Source organism: Ictidomys tridecemlineatus, chromosome 4 (assembly GCF_052094955.1).
Source record: "Ictidomys tridecemlineatus isolate mIctTri1 chromosome 4, mIctTri1.hap1, whole genome shotgun sequence".
Taxonomy (NCBI): domain Eukaryota; kingdom Metazoa; phylum Chordata; class Mammalia; order Rodentia; family Sciuridae; genus Ictidomys; species Ictidomys tridecemlineatus.
In genome coordinates, this window is record NC_135480.1 from 181,200,221 (window position 1) to 181,222,713 (window position 22,493).

The 22,493-nt window shown below is 31.4% G+C and overlaps 1 pseudogene; it reads right to left on the minus strand.

Moving 5' to 3' along the window:
- Positions 1–11,041, minus strand: part of LOC101964559 (YEATS domain-containing protein 4 pseudogene) — a 34,065-nt pseudogene extending 23,024 nt beyond the window's left edge.
- Between the last annotated feature and the right edge of the window lie 11,452 nt (positions 11,042–22,493).

Consider the following 22,493-nt stretch of genomic DNA (forward strand, 5'->3'; position numbering starts at 1 on the left):
ACTTTATGGAGACATGATTGAGAAACAAAAGCTGTACATATTTAATGCCTACACCTTGAGGAGTTTAGAAATAAGTATATTAAATTGTCACCACAGTGTATATCATCAGTATATCCATTAACTCAAATGCTCTCTCCTGCCCTCTGTATTTTTAGGTACTTCTTGTTTGTAGTAAGAACATTTAACAGAATTTTGTGTTTTTGACCAGTACCTACCTCTCATCCTAGTACCTCAGCCCTGGTAACTAACATTCTACACTGTACTTCTATTATATCGTTTTTTTTTTCATTCTCAATATGAATGAGATCAAGTATCTGTTTTTCTATGCCTCTCTCTATCTCACTTAGCATAAGTCTTCCAGGTTCTTCCATATGGCCATAAATAACAGGATTTATTCATTTTATAGCTAAATGGTACTCCATTGGGTATATATACTATGCTTTCTTTATTCATCATCCACTGACAGACACTTAGGTTGATTCCATATCTTAGCTATGATGAATTTTATGATGAAAGGGTTGATTTTTTCCTTGACATAATGATTTTATTCTCTTTTTATATATACTCAATAGGGAAATTGCTGGGTTTTAAAGGAAAATTTCAAGAAATCTATTATATAATGTTATAGCAATAGTTAATATATTGTATTCTTGAAAAATTCTATGAGAGTGAATATAAAGTATTCTCACCAAGAATTACAATTATGTGAGGCAGTTCATATATTAATTAGCTATATTTAGTCATTCCACAATGTATATAACTTCAAAACATCATATTATACATATTAAATAAATTTTCTCAGTTTAAAACAAGTAATAGTAAAAAGTCAACACTTACATCAGATCTACCCTCTTAGCACAATTTTAAGTATTGTTTGCTAAAGGCATTATGCTATAGGGTAGTTCTCTTTGTCATTTTGCACAACTTTAACTTTATACCTGTTGACTAATATATTCCTATTTCTCCATTCTCCAACCTATAATAAATACCTTTCTACTACTAGTTATTTAGAGTTTGACTATTTAAGATTCCTTAGCTAATTATAATCACAGTCTTTGCCTTCTGTCTGGTTTATTTTGCTGAGCATAATGTCCTCAAGGTTTGTCCATGCTGACACAATGATAAGAGTCTTTTAAATGAGATATTATATATGTGTATGTGTGTCTGCATATAAATATTATGTATATATATTTATTGATAACCTTTACCAGAGTAGAGATTTACAATTAATTAACCTACGTGGACATGTCATCAAAATCCATAGTTTACAAGTTATGATTCACTCATTGCTGAACATCTAAGTATGGACATATTTATTACAAAAACAATGACTTGAATCTACTGTTATAAAAATCAGAGTACTTTCACTGTCTTAAAAAATCCTCTGTACTCCACCTATCTGGCTTTCCCTTCATATGCAACTCCTGGCCACCAATGATCTTTTAAGTATCTTCATAGCTTTGTCCTTTCCAGGACTTCACATCTGTGGAATCATATAGTATGTAGTCTTTTCAGATCTGCTTCTTTTACTTAGTAATAACTATTTAAGTTATTTCTTTATGTCTTTTATGACTTTTAGCTCATTTTTAAATGCATTGCATTATATTCCATTGTCTGGTTGTACCACAGTTTATTTATCCATCATCTATTGAGGGACATCTTGGTTGCTTCCAAGTTTTAGCAACTATGAATAAAGCTGCTATAGATATCTATGTGTATGTTTTTGTGTAGACCTAAATTTTTCAATCCTTTGGGTAATTAATTGCTATGGAGCAGGATTTCTGATCATATGGTAAAAACATGTTTAACCTTGAAAGAAATCATTAAACTTTTTTCCAAAGTGACTACCATTCTGCGTTTCTACCAGCAGTAAGTGACTGTTTCCGTTGTTCCATAACCTCTGCAGCATTTGTGTTGTCAGTGTTCTGGATTTTGGCCATGATACAAGATGTGCAGTAGTATTTCATTGTTTTAATTTGCATGTCTCTGGTGACATAATATGTGGAGCTTATTTTCATATGCCTATCTGCCATCTGTATGTATCTCTGGTGATGTCTCACATTCTTTGGCACATTTTAAGTAGAGTCTGTTTTATTATTGTCAAATTTATTTAAACTTTAATAGTTATGGATAGCAGTCCTTTATCATGAGTATGTCTCACAAATATTTTCTCTCAATGTATGACTTATCTTGTCATTCTCTTAACAGTTTCTTTTGCAGAGCAGAAATTTAATGAAGCCCAGTTTATCAATTATTCCTTTCACAGACCATGCTTTTTTTGTAATATATAAAAAGTCAGTGCCAAGCCCAAAGTAATCTAGATTTCCTCCTATAGTATTTACTACTGCTTTTATTTATTTATCTTGCCTTCTCACTCCAGTTGGGACTTCCAGTACCATATTAAACAGAAGTTGCAAGTATACACATTCTTGCCTTACTTCACATCTTAAAAGAAAAGTTTTCAATTTTTATTATTCTGTATGTTATATGTGGACTTTTATGCATAACCTTTATTGTATTGACTTAAGTTTCTTGTATACCTGATTTGATGAATCTTTATCATGAAATGATTTTTTTCTGCATCTATTAAGATAATCACATGATTTTAGTCTTCATTCTGTTTATATTTTGCATCATATGTTTGAATTCGTTTAACAATTATTGCATCCCAGGGATAAATAGCCATTCAGTCATGCAATGACATATTTAATCCTTTCAACATGCTGTTACATTCCATCTGTTAATGATTTATTGATGATTGTTTCATCTAAGAATGCAAAGATATGGGTCTGTACTTTTTTCCTTGTGGTGTCTGGTTTTGACCTCAGAGTAGTGCTGCTCTAACAAAATGACTTGGGCTGTTTCTTCTAATTTTTTTTTTGAAAATTTAAGAAAGAATTGTATTAAACCTTCTTTAAATGTTTGGTAGGATTCACTTATAATACTGTGTGGTCTTGGGCTTTTCTGTTGTTCATTTGTTTGTAACTTTTTATTACTAATTCAGTTGGTAATTAGTGGTCAATCAGAGAAATAAATGGGTTTCCTAGCATGGGATGAATTACATTTTTATGTTTCTTTCAAAATTTTCTTTGTCTTTGGCTTTATGGTGTCTCAGTGGAGACCTCTTTAGAGTCAACCTATTTGGAGTATTTTAAATTCATGAAACTGGAAGTCCTTTTACTTCTCCAAATTTGTGTAATTTCCAGCCCGTTTCTTTTTAAAAACTTTTATTACCCTTTCTCTTTCTTTTCTTCTTTTGGGTCTTCCATTATGTGTACACTGGTTCACTTAGTGGTGTCCCATAGATCCCATAGGCTCTCCTCATACTTTTTTATTCTATTTTTTATTTTGCTCTTCTGACTAGATAATTTCGAATGACCTGTGTTTGAGCTTGTTCTGACTTATTTAGTGCTGCATGAGGTTGCTGTGGAAGCTGTTATTGAAGTTTTCATTTCAGTCATAGTATTTTTCAGCTTCAGAATTTTGGTTTTATTCTTTGATTATGGTTTCTTTGTTGCATTTCTGTTTTCAGTCATGCATCTTTTTTAGAATTTGTTTTGTTTTCTATATTCTCTTGTAGTCACATAGCGTCTTTTCTACATTAAAAAATTGTCAAACAGCCAATAAATTTCAGTTTCTTGAGAGCAGTTTTTTTTTTTAAAATGGGGATCCTAAGCAGGCTGGTTGATGGATCTGTGGGCATGCTACTTAGCAAAGTCTGCAAGTGAACCAGCAAGATAGATCCCTCAGTGGGCTTTCTATTGGGATTCACAGGTAGAAAGCCTGCTGCTGAAGCCTTTGTGTGGGCAAGTCTGCTGCTAGTGGTCATGGGAAAGCATGGTATAATAGGCTGTGGGCTGATGTTGAAATCTGTCTGCTGGTTTTTTAAACCCTCTTGTCCTTTTGTCTGTTCCTAGCTACCCCAAGCAACCTAACCATACCAATTCCTTAAGAGTCTGGGTAAGACACAATAGAACTAAGTCTTTTAGGGTAGCACTTTGAAAATCTGGTGAAGTTAGATACTTGCTTTACTTTCTTTCCCCCATGGGAGAACTAATAGACTGGTGCTGGGCTATTCTAGCTTGTGGGAGGGTGATGTGGGTAAAGTGAAACTGTTTTTTTTTCACCCTTTAAATGCATTTCTTTGGTTTCTGTGAGGGTGATACCAATTCTGATTGGGATTTCAGAGATCTTAAAGGTCATTCGTGGATGGTTGTTGAGTTGATGTTTCCAAGGGGTTAGGAGAGCTGAGAATTCTCTATTCAGCCAGCTTGCTGACGTCTTTTCTCTTAACCTGGGCACTTTTATTCCAGAAACTATGAAAGAAGGCTTATAGAGTGTTGTCAGATATTTCATTTATTCAGCAAACTTTGAACAGTTATTCTTTTCTTGGCAAAGGTGATAAGATGCTAGGCGTCTTGCTGGGCAATGCTGGTACAGTGATAAATAGAATTTGATCTCTGCCTCCAGGGTAATGGCTTCCCCCAGTAGTGGATGACATGAAGACAAATTATGTTACTTGCTCTCTTTAGTACTTGAACAACAATAAGGATAAGATGTCATGAAAGATTTCTTGGGGAAGATCATCATGTGCTGTACAAAATGATGATTTGTACATGAATATACACAGTGAATCTCACTATCATCTGTATCCATAAGATACTAATTTAAAAAAAAAGTCTATATGTAAATAACAGGAAGGTCAGTAAAGTAGAGGGAAAGGAAAAGGAGGAAGAAGTAGATATGTAGAAGGAAAGGGGAAATACTGGGGACTAATATAGAGCAAATTATATTCTTTGCTTTTATAATTATGTCAAAATAAATCCTAATGTACATATAACTAAAAAGAACCAATAAAAAAATTGTTGAAACACTGATGGTGGAATAATTGGCTAGATATTTGAAAAGAGAATGTTGAACTGTATCTAAGAGTTTACATGAAAATTTAGATATATCAAAAGTTATAAAGACAATAGAGGTGAATCTTCATCCCTTTTTTAAAATCTCTTTGTAGGAAAAGTGCTTTTTCATGTATGAAAACACTGAAAGAAACCATAAAAAGCATATGTATTTATCTTTATAATGTTAAAAGTTCCATGTAAAAATATAAACAAAAATAAAACAAGAAAATGTCATTTCTCAAAAAAAATGATAATTTCAAGACTAGAATATTGGTAGCAGAAAATATTTGCTTATAAAATAATGAATTCATGCCAATTTGTTGGAATAAATGTCTCTGAAATTTCAAAAGAATTAATTGTTGCTCAGCATAGAGAACAAAAGAAATCATATTCTAAGACTTTCATGAGTTTTTTTTATAAATACACTGCATCATGATAATAATAGGAAAAACTTAAAAGCTTTATCAGTATCATCTCATTTAATTTCACAATGACCCTAGGAGGAATTTACATTTATTATGTATGTGTTATAGTTAAAGCAACTAAGAGTCTGTACATTTCTACAATTTTCCAAAGTCACAAACTAGTAAGTGCATTGACAGAAATTAAACTCTGAGTGAGATAAAAACTTGTACCTTTAACAAATTGCATAGCAATGTTCAAAGTCTGTTTTTATTGAAGGGATAGAGACTGTCTATTGTATTCATACAGCTACATGATAATATTCTGTGTCTTTGTCTACTGAATAGCTACAGTTATAGAAAAATTTACAAATTATTACTTTAAAATACTACTGCTTGGATATTTTACTTTGACATATGATGTAATGAAACAGAGATCCATAATCAAAAATAATTAATTGTTTTTACTAGAAACCTTCACTGAGAGAGATGCCCTATTTCTGTTTGTAAATTTCAATAACAGAACAAAAATCTTCAATTGAAACTGTATTTTAATTGCCAGTTGTTAAGCATTTAGAGCCTATTATATCAACATATAAAATAATATTTTCAAATTTAGCATGCATCTTTGATTTACTTATGTCAAATGTGTTTTGTTAATTTAGTTTATACTACTTATGACCATTTGGAAGGGCCATTCATCAAAAAAAGAGTTAAGAGGGCTGGGGATGTGGCTCAAGTGGTAGCGTGCTCGCCTGGCATGCACGCTGTTGCTGTGTTCGATCCTCAGCACCACATACAAATAAAGATGTTGTGTCCACTGAAAACTAAAAAATAAATATTAAAAAATTTTCTCTCTCTCTCTCTCTCTCTAAAAAAAAAGAGTTAAGATTTTTGGTAATGCCAATTCTTTTGTTTTGAGAGAACATCTTGCTTTAATTAGTTAGATGGTAAAGGATTTAAGAATTAACTTTCTTGTAGGTACAGATAAATAAGGAGTTCTATTTAAATTTTAAAAAATTGTGCTACCTAAAATTGTTTTGCTGATAAATTACCTGATTGATAAATCAAAAATCAGTGGGCCATTCATATTTAATTATTCATCCCACTCAGTAGAAATATTTATTATCTGTTATTTATGTATTTTTATTATCTATTTTCTATTGTTCTTATTTGAGTGTATGTTGAATGGATAGTTTTATGAGCATTCTCTAGGGAAAGCTAAATCTTAAGTACAGCAATTATTTTCCTACACTAGTTCTTAAAATACCTTTGGGCATATTTTATCATTCTTGTCCTTTCTTACATCAACACATCAAACTGAGGTTCAGGTATCATTAGGTCAAGGCACATAAGTACTATGATAATAGTTATGCTAATCCAAGAAGGATTTTTTATGTCTGACATTTCATTTATTCAGCAAACCTTGAACATTGACTCTCTGCTAGAAATCATGCCAAGCAATGGTGGTATAATGATGGATACAATGTGATCTCTGCCTCCAGGGTAATGGCTTCCTGAGGTAATGGTGACACGAAGACAAATTATTTCACTTTATTTATCTCACTGACTCACAGATGAAAATTCTCAATTTTCCCATGTCACATGCATATCACGTCTTCTTTCCCATCAATCTCTCTTAATAATTAATCATTTCTTTTGTTTTTATTTTAGTCCAGTTTATCAAAATATTTCATTTTCTGTTTTCATTTCTTATTTGCCTAATGCAAAATGATAATTCTGGAGATACCTAGAGGTACATTCTCTAAGCCTTCCAGAAGAAAGATAAGACTTTTACTTAATTGTAATAGTATAAATCCAACAACAATAAGGGCAAGAGGTCATGCAAGACTTCCTTGGAAAGGTCATCGTGTGCTATCTAAATGATAAAAAGAAATAAGTCAATATTCCAAGGGGGAAAGTTGTGATAGAATTCATCAAATCTTCCTCACTCTTCTAGCTTAAAATTTTAGTTCACATGATGTGCTCAAAGAAAATTTGCAATTCCCCAATAATTTCTTAAAGTGAATCCATTGTAGAATTTTTTTCTCATTTAGGCATAAACATTGGGCCACAGATATATTTACTTATGATTAAACAAGAGGAGAGAATTTTTGTTTAGAACTTTTTGTTTAGAAGCTGGCCCCTAATTTTTAGCTTTGTTTTGAGACCAGAATTTATGTCAGAGTGTGTAAGAATGCTCAAGAGGGTAATGTTCCAAATGAGGGCTATCAAGAACTCATGCACTCAAAAAATGTAAGTGATTCTTCTGTCATCCCTACCTTTCTTGAGAAAAACACATATGAGGTTTCAAGTAGTTCCTGGTAATAAAGAAAATTTTCTTCCTCCTTCTATACCTTTCAAGTTTAACTATTACCAATATAACTTCAGACATTAAAAGACTGTAGAAAGTACAGACTCATTTTGATTTACCCAGATCATAAATGGAATTTTCCCATTTTTTTCTATGGGAATATTTTCCAAAAACAAGTCTTGGAATTATACTATTAAAATTAAATAAAAGTCCTATCTTAGAGAATATACCTCTGGGTATCTTCAAAATTATCATTTTGCATTAGGAAAATAAGAAATAAAAACAGAAAATGAAATATTTTGATAAACTAGACTAAAATAAAAACAAGAGGAAAGATTAGTCATTAAGAGAGATTTATGGGAAAGAAGACATGTATTCATGTGACTTGGGAAGATTGAGAATTTTCATATGTGAGTCAGTGTTCTCAATAACAGAACATGGATATTTCCTCTCCAATTCTGATTCTACCATGAGGAGTTGCTGTGGTGTCTATAGTGGCAAGGTATCAGGCTATTAGAAAATATGTCGTATTTATATGGCATATATGTAGAATGATAAAAAAAAACAGCTAAGCATTAAAAAAAAACACTACCTACTCAAAACAATTCACTAATTAAATGATCACATCCCACCCAAAGACAAGGTGGCAGGTATTTTTTTAAAAAAAACCCTGGGGTTAACATTAATACATCTCTGAATATAGCTGAATGAATGAAAGAATGAGGAAACATTTATAGTTATTCTTAGGTTTATATAGAGCATTTGATTTAATTGATCATCTCTTCAAAATAAAATTTTTAATAAATATATAATAGAAGGTATCCACAAACTATGTTAATCTGGTTTCCTTAACAGAATTAATTAACAGAATTAATTCACAGCAACATCTTAAACTGTTTTTGACTAAGCAGTGCAGCACAATAACCTAGCCAAGTTGACCCATAAAATTTGTCATCATAGTGACACTTTAATTCTGAAAAAACATACATGTATATGTGGCAAACCTGTGGCAAATCGTAATGCCACACTTGAGCATAAGTACTTAAAAAAATTACCTTCAAGAAAAATTAATTTATTCAACCTGTGCTAACTAATGATAACAGATTTAAGTGTTTAAGACAGCATATCAACTTTTCTTTTTCTAATGCATAATTTTTTTTACTTCTGAATCCAAATGACATTTTCTCTCCTGTGCACAGTCTTATGAATGTGGTACCAGGATCATTGTAGAAATTATCAGAAGATATCTTGTCTGTCTTTTCTGATACACCTGTCCTATTTTAGTCATTTCCAGTTTACCTAATGCACATATGTCTCCCTTTTTTAGTATATTTTTCTTATAATTGTCATATGTTGTCCATCAGCATGTTTCCATAAGGAGGTGTGGTAGATTGGCAATGGTATGGATTTGACATATGCATGTGTATGTGATTTCTCTGGACATATTAAAACTAATTTGACCAGTAAGTGTAAAATTATTGCAGTAATTTTTGGCTGCATCTGGGAGTAGACATTGGTGAGGTATTTAGGTGATTTCCCTTTAATCTCATTATTTGTTTGCTTATTATAGTTAAAAATAGTTTTACAAAATCATATCAAAAAATCAGTATATTTCTGTATCTTATTCAGGGTAGTGCTCATTATTTCTTTAGATATTATTGCAGATCATCTGTAGAAAAGATTATTCTAAAATAGATTCAAGAAGAGAATTTTAGATTAAGAAAAGGAACCTCCCATGGATTGAAGAGAGAGAATGAGAAAGGCCATCTGTAACTCCAGACCTAGGGGCTGCTCCAGGGCTTTGAGGCTGTCATGCTAAGGTATTGGTTCCCGTGTTGCAGCAAATAACTTATCTTGAATAACATTAACTTCATCTTAAATAATATTTAATGGTTATTATCTAAAATGATATTGGTAGTGCCTGGTCATCTTTTTTTAAAATTATTGATTTCTGCTTTAAGTGTTTCAAGTGCAATCTAAATTCCACTATGATTGAGTAAAATATTATACAGTCATGTTTGACACTGCTGATATCATAATACTTTAAAGTATATTGACACTGAAGTGATTTTTGACACCTGGTACAACATAATGACCTTGAATACATTTTGTTAATTAAAATAAGCCAATTATATAAGGATGAATATTATATAAGTCCCATAGATAAAATAGCTATTTATTGAAACAGAAACTAGAAAAGTGGCTACCAGGGACTGAGGAAAGTGAGAAAGGGAGAGTCAATGATTAATGGGTACAGAGTTGTTTCAGTTTGGCAATATGAAAAATTTCTGCAGTTGGACAGAAGGTATGCTTATAAAATAATGTGAAAATGATTAAAGTCACAGAATTTTATACCTCAAGAATGATGAAAATAGTAAAGTTTACGTGGTAAATTTTTACCATGATAAAAAGAAATTACATTATTAGAAAATTATATATATAATACAGTACAAACTAAAGCTGTGGTTCAACATAGTACAGTTCTTTTTTTTGAAGTCTCAGAATTTTATTTAGTAAAGAAATCGTTCAACATTTCTGTGAAATTTTATTTCAATTTTCTCGATTTCTTTGAAATAATTTTGCCTTTAAAGTTTTTTGGAATGCCATACCAAAATGAAAAATATCGCTGTAATTACATTGGCATAAATACCAAAGTGGAAAATCAATAAAAACTGTATGGTTAATGATTTTTATTTTTATTAAAGGGAGTATGTTTTGTATTATACTTTGTCTCTTCCTGGGAAAGCTCTGAGAACTCACTGATTCCTATTTGGCAGTTTACTATTTGTTTTCACATTGCATCCAATACAAATGTGTCCATCACAAAATTTTGGATACCTATAAAATGTGATAGATCCAGAACGTTTTTATGGAGCAAGACTGCTGGAAAAAAAAAAAAGGAATGAACACCTGGGACTGGGGTTGTAGCTAAGTAGTAGATCACTTGCCTTGCATGTGTTAGGTACTGGGGTTGAAATGCAGCACCCCATAAAAATAAATAAAAATATTGTTTCCCTCTACAATTAAAAAGAAATAATTTAAAATAAAAGAATTAACACCTAGAAAAAATACCCTTAGTGAAATAAAAATTATTTATAAGCAAAAACACAACCAATAACTGAGTGATTATGAATTTATGCCATTATCACCATTTTTATTTTCATGTCATCCCTTGGACTAGATTATATAAAATAGCTTTCTTTCTAGTTCATTTCCACTGAGCCCTCAGATTTCTTTTAAATACTCACTATAATATCATGTCATTTGTGGCCTCTTACAATTTGGTCCAAACATAGTTCCAAAAGTATGTCTTGTGACTTTGCAGCTGAGAACAACCATTCAGTCCTCTGGTCTGTCTGCTCACTGGCCCTCCAGACATCTCTTGAGTTGGCCAAGTCATGGGAACTCCTTTGATCATCACCCATTTTGCACTTGCCCTCCTCATCCACTCAGATCCTACCAGCATTTCTAGGCCTGCTCTCTTCTTCAGAAAGACTTTCAAAATTTACTCAACATTTCCTCTCCCTTAAACCTGTCCCCTACTATTGGTACTCATGTATTTTCATGCTACATTTTTACTTTAATCGTATTGTTTTAAAAATGCTAAGTTAGAACACGTCCAATGCTCAGCTGAAAATGTCTCAGAATGAAAGGAAGTTCTTAGGTGGAAATATTAGCAGTCTTGCTCCACTGTACAGTTCTTACCAGGCACAACAGCTGATGCTTTCACCCCAGTGCATTGGCGATCTGCTTTGTGTCAAAGATGCCATTCTAGGCTTCAGGAAAACTTATGACAGGCCAAAGTCTCAGGTAAGATGAAAAGAAGATGCTCAACTGAAAGCAACCAAGAGAAAAAGCTAGCCATGATCTTCATAATGGGCAATTTTCTGCAGCCCCTCCAGTGGTAAATGATGGTCTTTCACCTTCTACATGACAGTGCAGTTAGGTGACTACTCTTCTATAATTGGTCCTCCTAAAATTCTCCTGAATTCTTGATCCAACCTATTTCTCTTTTATATTTCCTTACGAAGTTGAGTAAGTCACATATACGTCATAATGAACGAAGTAAATAAATGGAGGATTGGTTATGGTTAGTACTCATGACAAACACAAAATTAGGGATCCACAAATCTATAAAAATGAGATATATGCTAGAGATCAAGTATTTGTGTGAAAAAAAGAAACAGGACACAATCAACAGAATCGAAGTATATTCTGGTACATTGGTTCACATGGAGAAAATAAACACGATTTTAATGACAGATCATAAAAGGAATACTGGTGAAAGCATACTAATTGCAAAGTTCACTTCCCGACACCTGCTGGAAATAGCAATCGACGAAAAGCATTATGTGGGTTTTGTCTGTTAATTTTTTTGTTTACTTGTTTAGTTTTTAACTTGCTTAATTAAATATTTTGTCTCCAGGAAGGGGAAGGGAACAATTAGGAAATTTCTTCTTGGAAACTAGTTCTTTTGAGAAGGAAGAAATTATTGATGGAATGTAAACAACTGGGTTCTTAGTTTCTAGAACTTACCATGTTTGCCCCAATCAGATTTTTTTCTATGCACATTTTCCTCCTGATGTGTATGTTCTATTTGTTATCATCTATGCAAGTTTCTATGAACTTCAGTTACAACTCCCCAATTGCCTACTTTCATCTTAAAAAAGTTTTTGTGAAATTCATCCATTGAGTTACATGCCATGTAATATTGTATTGTCTGCAACATGGAAAGAACAATTATTATAAGGAGAAAAGGGTGTAATTAAAATACTTATTCTTGAGTAATTAACAGTGAAGAGGAAACTGTCATTCTTTCAAATATTTTTACCACACCCATTTACTAAGCATCTACTTTGTCTAATATACTATTCTAGAATCTGGGGTGACGTGTTTCCTAGTTCTATTGAGTTTACAATATAGTAGGAGTAGGAAAACATAAAAAATGGGTCAAGAGTAGCTTTGTAAAATGGTGATAATTTCTATGAAGAAAAATCAGGATAAAATGAAGAGAATTCTGGGTTGACGTGATGGAAAGGAATTGATTTAAAGTCATACATTTTTGTGCTCTTATTCAACTTTTGCTTACCAAGATCTAACAAGGTGAACCTCCCAACTTTATGAATCCAGTATTTCCTTTTTCACAGATTACATCCCTAATTGGTCATGTTGGAGAAAACATCCTTACAATGTTTTTAAAAGAAACATGTGTGCATTTAAATGCATATTATATTCAAAGTAACTTTGTGTATCATAATCACATTAGTTTTTTTCTACATTTTGAAGAAACACATGGTAAAAGGATAAATTGTATGTGCATAAGTTTGTGTAAAGTCTTATGATTCTTGTATAATTCTTTATTTCTCAGATTGTACTGGTCTGGAGGTAGAAAGGGGAGCAAAATAATAAAACAGTACCAATAAATACTCAGACTCATATTTGTGTAGATATTGAGAACAGAAGTCATTTATAATCACACCACTTACTCTCTATATTCATGATATTTTAATACCATTTGAATAATATTATACTAGTAAATTTTCCAATTGATGCTATCAAGCAGTTGATTTTCAAAGACTTTCCAAATTTTTACCTCAACCTCTTGGGAATATGAATAGGAATTGATCAGGTGAAAAAGCCAAATTAGCATTTCCAAAGAGAGAATATAGTAAGCATGAATGTATAAAGGCATAAATGTACACACACACACACACACACACACACACACACACAAACGTGCATTCATGCCTTAAAATAGAGTTCAGAGTGGCTAGTTAATAATGGCAGAAACAGAATGGATTAAGTTCATGAAATCATATTTTCATAAGTAAGAATTGATTTTACTTGGTTATAGGCAGTAGAGATCATGTTCTGCATTTACAGGAATTTTTATGAGATATGTAAAAAATGGTTTGTGAGCTGAGTTGAAGAAGTCAACAGACTTAAAGAAAAGATAATACTGAAGAGAAAGATAATGTTGGAATCTAGACTAAAAAGGAAGAAGTCTGTCTTAGATATTGAGAAAATATATGATACAGTTGAGCAATTATTAACTGGTTTTAGGTTATGTTGGATGTGTATTATGAGGAAAAGTGAAATTTCCAATTTCAGAATTTTTGTACATTTTATAGTCTCATTAGTTAATATTGGAGGTGTTAAAAAAACTAACTTCATGAGGAGGTAATTTAATTTTGTCACATTATGTTTCAATTATTTGTAGAACATTTAGACAGAAATAGCTACATAGCAGGACCATTGGAGAGGAATCACTACATATGCAGAGTAGAACATAATTAGTATACAGATATTTTAAATTATGAATTTGGATATATTTATCTAGGGAATATATAAAATGATAAGAAAAGATTAACAAATTAGTTCTCATGATGATAAGAAGCAGAGGAGTTTGGAAATGATCTAGAAAAAAAGAGGAAACAAAAAAAGTCAGGAAAGATTATCATTTAAAAATATGTAGTGGTTATAATTGGTAACTTTTCAGGACCAGAAGTTAAAACATGTTAATATAGCATTTGTAATGATAGCTGTGATGTAATTTGATTATACATAATCTCTTAAAGAAGGATTATAAAGATCCAGGTTAAGCTGAAATTAATGTCTTAGATTTTTAATATTCTTGGACTTCCTTTTGTTTTAGCTTTGCTCAATCTCTAATTTCCTGGCTTCTCAATTTTTCTGGCATTGAATACAGTTTTTATCATCTCAATTTATAGCTAACTTCCTCACTTTTCAGTAAGATCAATAACATAGGGTTTCATCTCTTTGATGTCCTCAAAACAACAACAACAACAACAAAAAAAAAAAAAACATCTCTTAGAAGCTGTATCCAGAGTCCACAACACACAGGTGATCTAGGATGACTGGTGCTGACATCTTACTTAACTCCCAAGTATCTAGGTATGAGTGTACTTGCTATAGCCAGCATGTAAACATAACTGTTAATAGTTTATTAGAAAAATCAGGCAACAAAGATTTAACTTTATGCAAGGAAAGTACAGTTTGTGGGTGTGTGTGTTATTCACAACAAAATAAAACATAGGCTTGATAGGCAAGATTCCTGGTTAGTTTTAGAGGAATAATAAGGTAACTCCTAGGATGGAAAAACAGGGCAGAAGTTTTTAATAGAACATCCAAAGAAATAGTGAATTATTTTAATCTTTACACACAGGCTTTTCAATGTTATTAGTTACTTTTTAATTTTTCATTTCATTTTTTTTGTTTTTCCTTTGTACTCTGATTAATTTTATCCCCCATATCTCTAATTATATCTTCCCAACAGTTTATTTTTTCTTATGCCCTCTAAAATACTTTATCTTAATCTCTTGCATCTTAATTTAATTCTTTGTCTTTTGATTTCAGTCAATTTGATACTCACAGCTTTCTTTCACTGGGAAAGTACAACTCTCCTGGAACTTAAATCTGCATTTTATATAATAGTTCATTTTGGGGAATGTCTTTACGATCTCTTTTTATTTGTTCTGATATTCTTTCCCCACAGTCCCTATAATGTTGTTTCTTGCTCTGTAGCTGTTTTCAAATGAAATATCCAGATATTCATATTTGTGTATTATTTTTGGTCCTCTCATTGTTCATATGTTAAAATCTTATCATTAATTAAGGTATTTTTCTTAGATTAGCTCGTAGGAAACAGCTCAGTGCTTGTAGTTTCCAGAACAATTCTGATTTCTAATCCCAGAACTACTGCTACTTTCATCTCCATTTCTAATTCTCTAATACTCTCAGTAATGGAATTCACTTGAATCTATAATTGCCAAGATTTCCTGTTTAAATCCTCTTCCTGACTCTGCTTTATCAAGCAGCACCAGGAAACCACTCTTTCTATGCAACAGTGTTTAATTGTCCATCTCGGTTTTTCTGCTAACTTTTAAAGGCATGAGGGTCCTATCAAATCCTGTCGTCTTTAGTTCTTAGAAGGCACTTCTACATAGAAAGTTCACCAGGCTCCATTCCAAATATTAAGTTAACAACTAGTTTAATTTTCCCAATAAGCAGAGGCAGGAATCTATAAAAAGATTTTAGAAGTGGAGCCCTCTTCAGTTTATTTTGAGATAGGGTTTCACTAAGTTTATCAGACTGGCCTTAAACTCATGATCCTCTTGCCTCAGCCTCTAAAGTTGATGGGGGTTGTAAACTTGTGCCTTGCCCTCGCCTTCAAATTGCCTTTTAAAACTAGCAAAATATTTATGAAAAATCAAGACAGCTTCATAAAATCTTATTAATATTCTTTGCATTGCTACCAATAGAATTTCAAAAAAATTTGCTTTTCAAAATTTTTTCTACATATTTAGTGATTTAATGGAATATCAACAGCTTATCAAAGAAATGTGTATGCATGTGTATGCATGTTTGTATGTATATATCCATGTGTGTAGGAATTAAATGTTTATGTGAAACATGAATACAATTGCCTTTGTGTCATTATTTTATTAGTATATTTATACTACTGAAATAATTACTAATCAAATAGTATAAACCAAATGTCTATGAGCATTTTTTTTGTTACAAGAGAAAGACTAGAACAGAAAGAACTCAGAAAATACTTGTTAAATGACAAATTAGGAATTTGTATATTGTCTGAAAATAGAAAATATTGCATCTACTTCTATAGAAAAAATATGACATATTAAAATAAAAAGCATAGTACCAGTAGGAAAAGAGAAGTTGAATTTTTATTTATCTCATGGTTGATTTCTTCTAGAACATCCCAACAAGTATTGTAATTAGCAGTTAAACTAGTGAAGCATTTGTAGGTGTGTCAAAAACATGTGTTCACTTAACAAAGAAAAGCAATCTTCAAATCTTTGGAAGAAGTTCCGTGTACTTCTTCCCCTTTCCTCTCCCTGGTCTAGTCAGAGCACATAGGATAAGCAAGAAACAAGTGAACTAGAAAGACTATTAGTATAGCGTTTAAAATAATAAGAATAGAAATAAAATCATATTCTTTGACCCAGAACAGTGTTGTAATTAAATTTACTGAGGCAGAAAATTTACTTTAGGGATTAATATTACCTTTTGGCTATTTAATGCATTTCAGTATAAAAACACCAATCCATATTATCTTTCCATCTGTTCTAATAACATGTTTACTCCAAGTGCCTTCTTAGGAACAGAAATCACTATGTGTAAATCTGAAGATGTGTATATAATCAACTTTTTCTCAACATTATTTTAACTTTAATTTCTCTCCAAAACTTTATTCCAAAAAGCTAAAGCAAAATTAATTTGTAACAGCACAATAAGAATAAAAAGGTCATGGAAGACGGAGCTTTCTTTATACGGCAAACTACTGAGATACATGTCAAGGAAAACCATTTATTTCCTCTGTTCTGTGAGGGGGATTGTAACTTATTTGACTTCTCTCTTCTACTGAAGGAGGAGGGGTAAAGTATCTCCTTGCTAATTGTGTAGTTCTACCTCTTCCCTTATCTGTACCTTTGGACACTCCCTGATCTACTCTTGATCTTGTTCACATTCAGTGGTCCAGTTCTGCTCCCATGAGCAAGGTCTGTGGTTTTCTTTCAGGTCCTATTATGGTGGGTATCTGACATATTCTAATTTTATATCTTTTCTCTGTAATTAAGAATTTAATTATCCTTTCATTTTCTTCATTAGTCAAATAAAGGAGTATTCTAATTTTTCCAGATGCATCCATTTCAAGTATTATGCCAAAATATAAAAGCAACTTCCTAAAAGAAAATGGTTTAGGCATGCATGGTCTATGTTTTGCAAGTGATGTAATAATTTTGTAATGTTGAATCAGCTCACTGGCAGCTAGAATTTCTACATTGCAAGGTAGCATATGTTGTATTTTATGTTAGAGCAACCAATTTGTTTGTGTACATTATCTCACAGGACAGCAAAATTATACAGTAACAAAATGGAAATCATATCTTAAGGCCTTTACAAGAGATTCTTACCCTTTATAATTATAGTCATCAAATGGTTCTTTCTCTTTTGTATGACCTTGAAAAGCAAAATGCTTAATCTCCTAAGACTGTGGATTTAGCTTTGGTTTTATTTATTCATTTACTCAGAAATGTTGACTTTTCAGCTACTCTGCTCAAGGCAACTGCTTGGAAGGTATAAGTCAGGAACAGCCCACGTAGTAGGAAGTAGAGTCTACTTCCCATATTTTGCAAAACAGGGATATAATGCTTACAGTATTTTACAACTTTGTATTACCATGATACCACATGTTTAAAATGTTTATGCTGTAAATTGTTACTTTAAAATAGAATATTTCTATACTATTTCACTAATGCTCTAGATTTGGATAAATCATACTATACTAAACCAATTTCTTATTTGAAAGTTCAGATGTTCTCTATTTTCCAAAATTATAACAATGATATTTCAATGACAAATTATGCATCATTTTAATATATAATTGGATATTTTTGAGATTAATTTTATTTGTCAAATTTTTAATCTATTTAAACCATTTATAAATATAGCCAAGTGCTTAAACACTTGGTTGTGAAACTCAATTATTATGCATATTTCTTGGTTGGTTTAGTGCAAGAAAGCTGTACATGTCAAATTTAGATATATGTAATGTGATAGTCAACTTGCAGTCATTGTGCAAAAATACCTGGGATAAACAACTTAAAATAGGAAATATTTCTTTGTCTCACAGTTTAAGAGATTTAGATTTCAGTCCATGGTCACTTGGTTATATTAATTTGGGCCTATGGTGAGGCAGAACACCAGGGCAGAGAGCATGTGGTAGAGGAAAACTGCTCACCTCATGACACCTGGGAAGAAAAGCAAGAAGCAAGAGAGGAAAAGGAACATTCCCAGTGTAGCCTTCAAGGGCACATCCCCAGTGACTTACTTCCTTCAATAGGCCTGACCTCCTGAGGTTCCCACCAGTTCCTGACAGTGTCAGCAGCTGCAGACCAAGACCTCAACTCATTAGGCTTGAAGAGTCATTATAGATCCAAACTATAACATGCAATTTTAGTAATAAAATTGTAATTGGGGAGTAAAAAAAATTTTATTAACATAATAATTTGTTGTTTCTAGATTGCAAGGTATTTTTCCTTTCCTAGCTGAAAAAGAAATTTAGATGAACCAACCTGATGTGTACATTAACATCTGTTATTGTATATGTCTATAGCCAGGTTGTTCTGAAGATATGATAGTCACTGAAGCACAGTAATTGGTGTCAGCAATGGCCCAATTAAGTCATAAAATTATTATCAGTATATTTGGTAATAAATTATGGATTATTTTAAAGCTGATTACTTACATTAGAAGGCCATCACCTTTTTCTGAGGGTTTATGGAATATTATTGTCATTGAATAAAATGTATTTTCATCTCCTTAATGTCTTACTGATTTGGAAAGCATATGGGTATTGAACCTAGCCTTTTTGCATCTATCTCATACAGATCAGTATCTTTGGAGTTTTAAGACACAGCAAATGTGAAACAGGGTAAAAGTGAGAATGTACCTCAGATTTCTATGAAGGTACCTAAAGTTATTGGACGTTAATAACTTTCATTGTTTAACTCTAATAATTCCTATCTGAATGACATTTCCACCTCAGATCAGATCAATGGCAAATTTGAATGAAACATATTATATCTGTTTTTCTATTTGAATAAATTATTTAATGATTAATTTTTACTGATTCATAAAATTGAACATATTTATGGGGTAATATGATGTTTTGATACATATGTCCTTTATGTAGTATCCAAATTAAGGTAAACATATCTATTTCTGCAAACATTTATTCTTTAGAGTGAAAATATTAAAATTCTCTCTTCTACTTTTTTTGAAAAACAGTACATTATCTTTATCTACAGTCACCCTACTGTACCTGTCAGTAATTCTTACTCCTATCTAGTCATAGCTTAGTGCCACCGATCAATCCTTTCTCATCCCACTCTCCCCTTTATTCCCAGCCACAGCTAAACTAAATAGATTCTTATTGTCTACAACTTTGAGTTGAATGCAATTTATAAATAATAAAAAAAATCATAATGTCTTAGTTCTAAAGGTAATCTTTTAAAATGTTCTTTTTAGTAATTGAACATTCAAAGAGTTCAATTACTAAAAAAGTAATTTTACTTTTTTAAATTTACCTTGCTTTAAGCAAGGTAACTGAGTTTTTTTCTTGCCTGAGTAATCATGCATTTATAAATATAAGTAATATATTCTAAAATTAACAGAAGTAGGTGAATAATCTCAATCTTTAGGTGTGTATGCATATAATATTGCAGTTATTACACTATTCAAATATATGAAATTCTTTTCATCAGAAAATTGCATTAACAAATTATTTAACTTTATTTATTGTTCATAGAGATTAACCCCACTCTTAATTAGATTGTAATTATCCTTATATTTTATTATTGAATTCTTATAAAATGTATCTACCAATACACATTTCATTCTCTAAGGATAAGCTGCTATCTGGTTAATTAGATGGGTAATTGATTTAATGGATTTTTACACTAACAAAATTTAACAAAAATTTGTGCTCTAAATTTATTTTAAAATAACACATAAACAAATCAGGAATTAGCACCCAAGTATGAAAAATTCATAATTCTCAAATAGTAATTACAGTTGATTTTTGAGTGCTTATTATGTATCAGACACTATTTTAATTATATTAAGAGCATGAAATAGTACCTCTTCTTTAAAAAAGGTGCATATGTGTTTCCCATGTTATGAACAAGGGACTTGGACACTAATATGTTACATAACTTGTCTTCTTATAAATGGCAAATTCAGGATACAAGTACAGATGGTGAGACTTGCAATTACATTACATTAAACATAATGGTGTGTGGTATTTTGTCTAATATGTATCCAACCAGAAGAAGGAATAGAAATAAAAGTTATAATTCTAGACTCTAATTAAAAGTCTCCTCATAATCCAGAACTTCATCCATCCATTGTATATTATCTACTGTCGAACACTTTATAATTTTTTACCTCAGCTAAACCTCAAATAGTCTTATAATAATTGTGTTTCTAAAATTAATAAAAGTAGCAACTGGGATTTGAACTCAGAACTTCTTCGTAATAATGGAGCATCTTCTTTCTGCAATAATTTGTTCCTTGAACACAGACAAGAAAGTGCCTGAAAGTGATTTTTTTTCTTGTGATGCCCTTCAAAAGTATCTCCTAACTGTATATGAAATAAAAAATAAAATTTACTATGAATTAAGAATTCAGTGTTTGATATCATATTTATTTCATACACAGATTTAACTGAATGAAGCAGAGTGTTATTAAGCACTGACTGAATTCCATGCTGTATTTTGCAATGTCAGTGCATGTTCAGCTATTCTAGTTATGATGAAGGTTGAAATGTTGTTTATAAGAGAATTAGTACTTCTACAAAAAAGGCAACATAACTATAAAACAAAGCTGTTTCTTAATGACTTTATAAAAACTAAACTAGAATTATACATTATTATTAATTATTAATTTCTAGGAAATATAAATTGTCACAATTAGTCAGATAGAAAAAAAATCTAAACAGACCAATTTTCATGGAGGAATTAGAAAATGTTATTAATGAGCTAATCCCCAAGTAATAACACTCCTTTACAGTTTCTTAGGCAGCTTCTGTGAAACTTTTGATAGATTATTTCAGTGCTATTTGAACTATTTCAGAACAAAGTAAAAAAAATAAAATACACATATTCTTAGAAATATAACACTGATATTAATACCCAACAAAAATAATAAAACCAGAGCCCAATCTCACCTATGAATATTGATGTCAAAATCCAGCATAAAAGAAAGTCATTAAAGTCAGAAAATAAAATCATACATTATTACCAGTATTATTTAACAATGTATTGGAAATACTAGCCAACATAATTAAGCAGGAGAAAAAAATTAGATTAAAAGCTTGAAAGCAGAAGGTAGAATTATCATTTTTGTGAATGGTACTGTCTGCCTGAAAAATCCTATAGAATCAAAACAAAAACCTACCATAAACAAAAAGAAAGCTTGCTTAAGCTGGCTACAGAGCTAATATTAGGAAATAATCTAATTACATAGAACAATAACCAGTTAGAATGTGGCAGAGGGAAAATCTCATGTACAAAAGGAACAAGAAGATAATTAAAAGGAACATGTGCAAGGATTATGTAGAAAAAAATTTAAATGCAAATGAAGACTTAAGACATGCTATGTTCTTGGATAGAAATATTCAACTTTGTCAACATGTTAATTCTCCCTACAGTAATCTATAAATGTAAAATAATGACAATAAACACACTTTCAATTAACTTTTTTAGAATTAGATAAGTTGATTAGCTGCAAAAATATTCTCCAAAATAGAAAAAAAAAGGATATAATAGAGTTCCTTTAGATTAGGGAGAGGGGAGTGAAGGGAAGGGAAGGGGTATGGGAGTAGGAAGGATAGTAGAATGAATCAGACATTATTACCCTATGAACATATATGGCTGCACAACCGGTATGATTCTACATCATGTATAACCAGAAAAAATGAGAAATTATACTCCATTTATGTATGAGGTATCATAGTGCATTCTACTATCATGTATAACTAATTAAAACTAATTGAAAAAAAGAAAAAAATATATTATTAATGATCTCATACCAATGTGTCAAATGACCATAAAATATGGATCAAAATATTTAAGAAAAGAAAATCTTATTATCTACTAGAAAGGGTGTATGGCTGATTTAAAAAAATTCAAGCAATTAAGAAATAGTATTATGAGCAAGGAATGTTGTCTCCCATCTATAATTTCAGCTACTCAAGAGCCTGAGGCAGGACCATCGAAAATTCAAGGCCAGTCTGGGCAATTTAGAAGAATCCTGTCTCAAAAGAAATACATA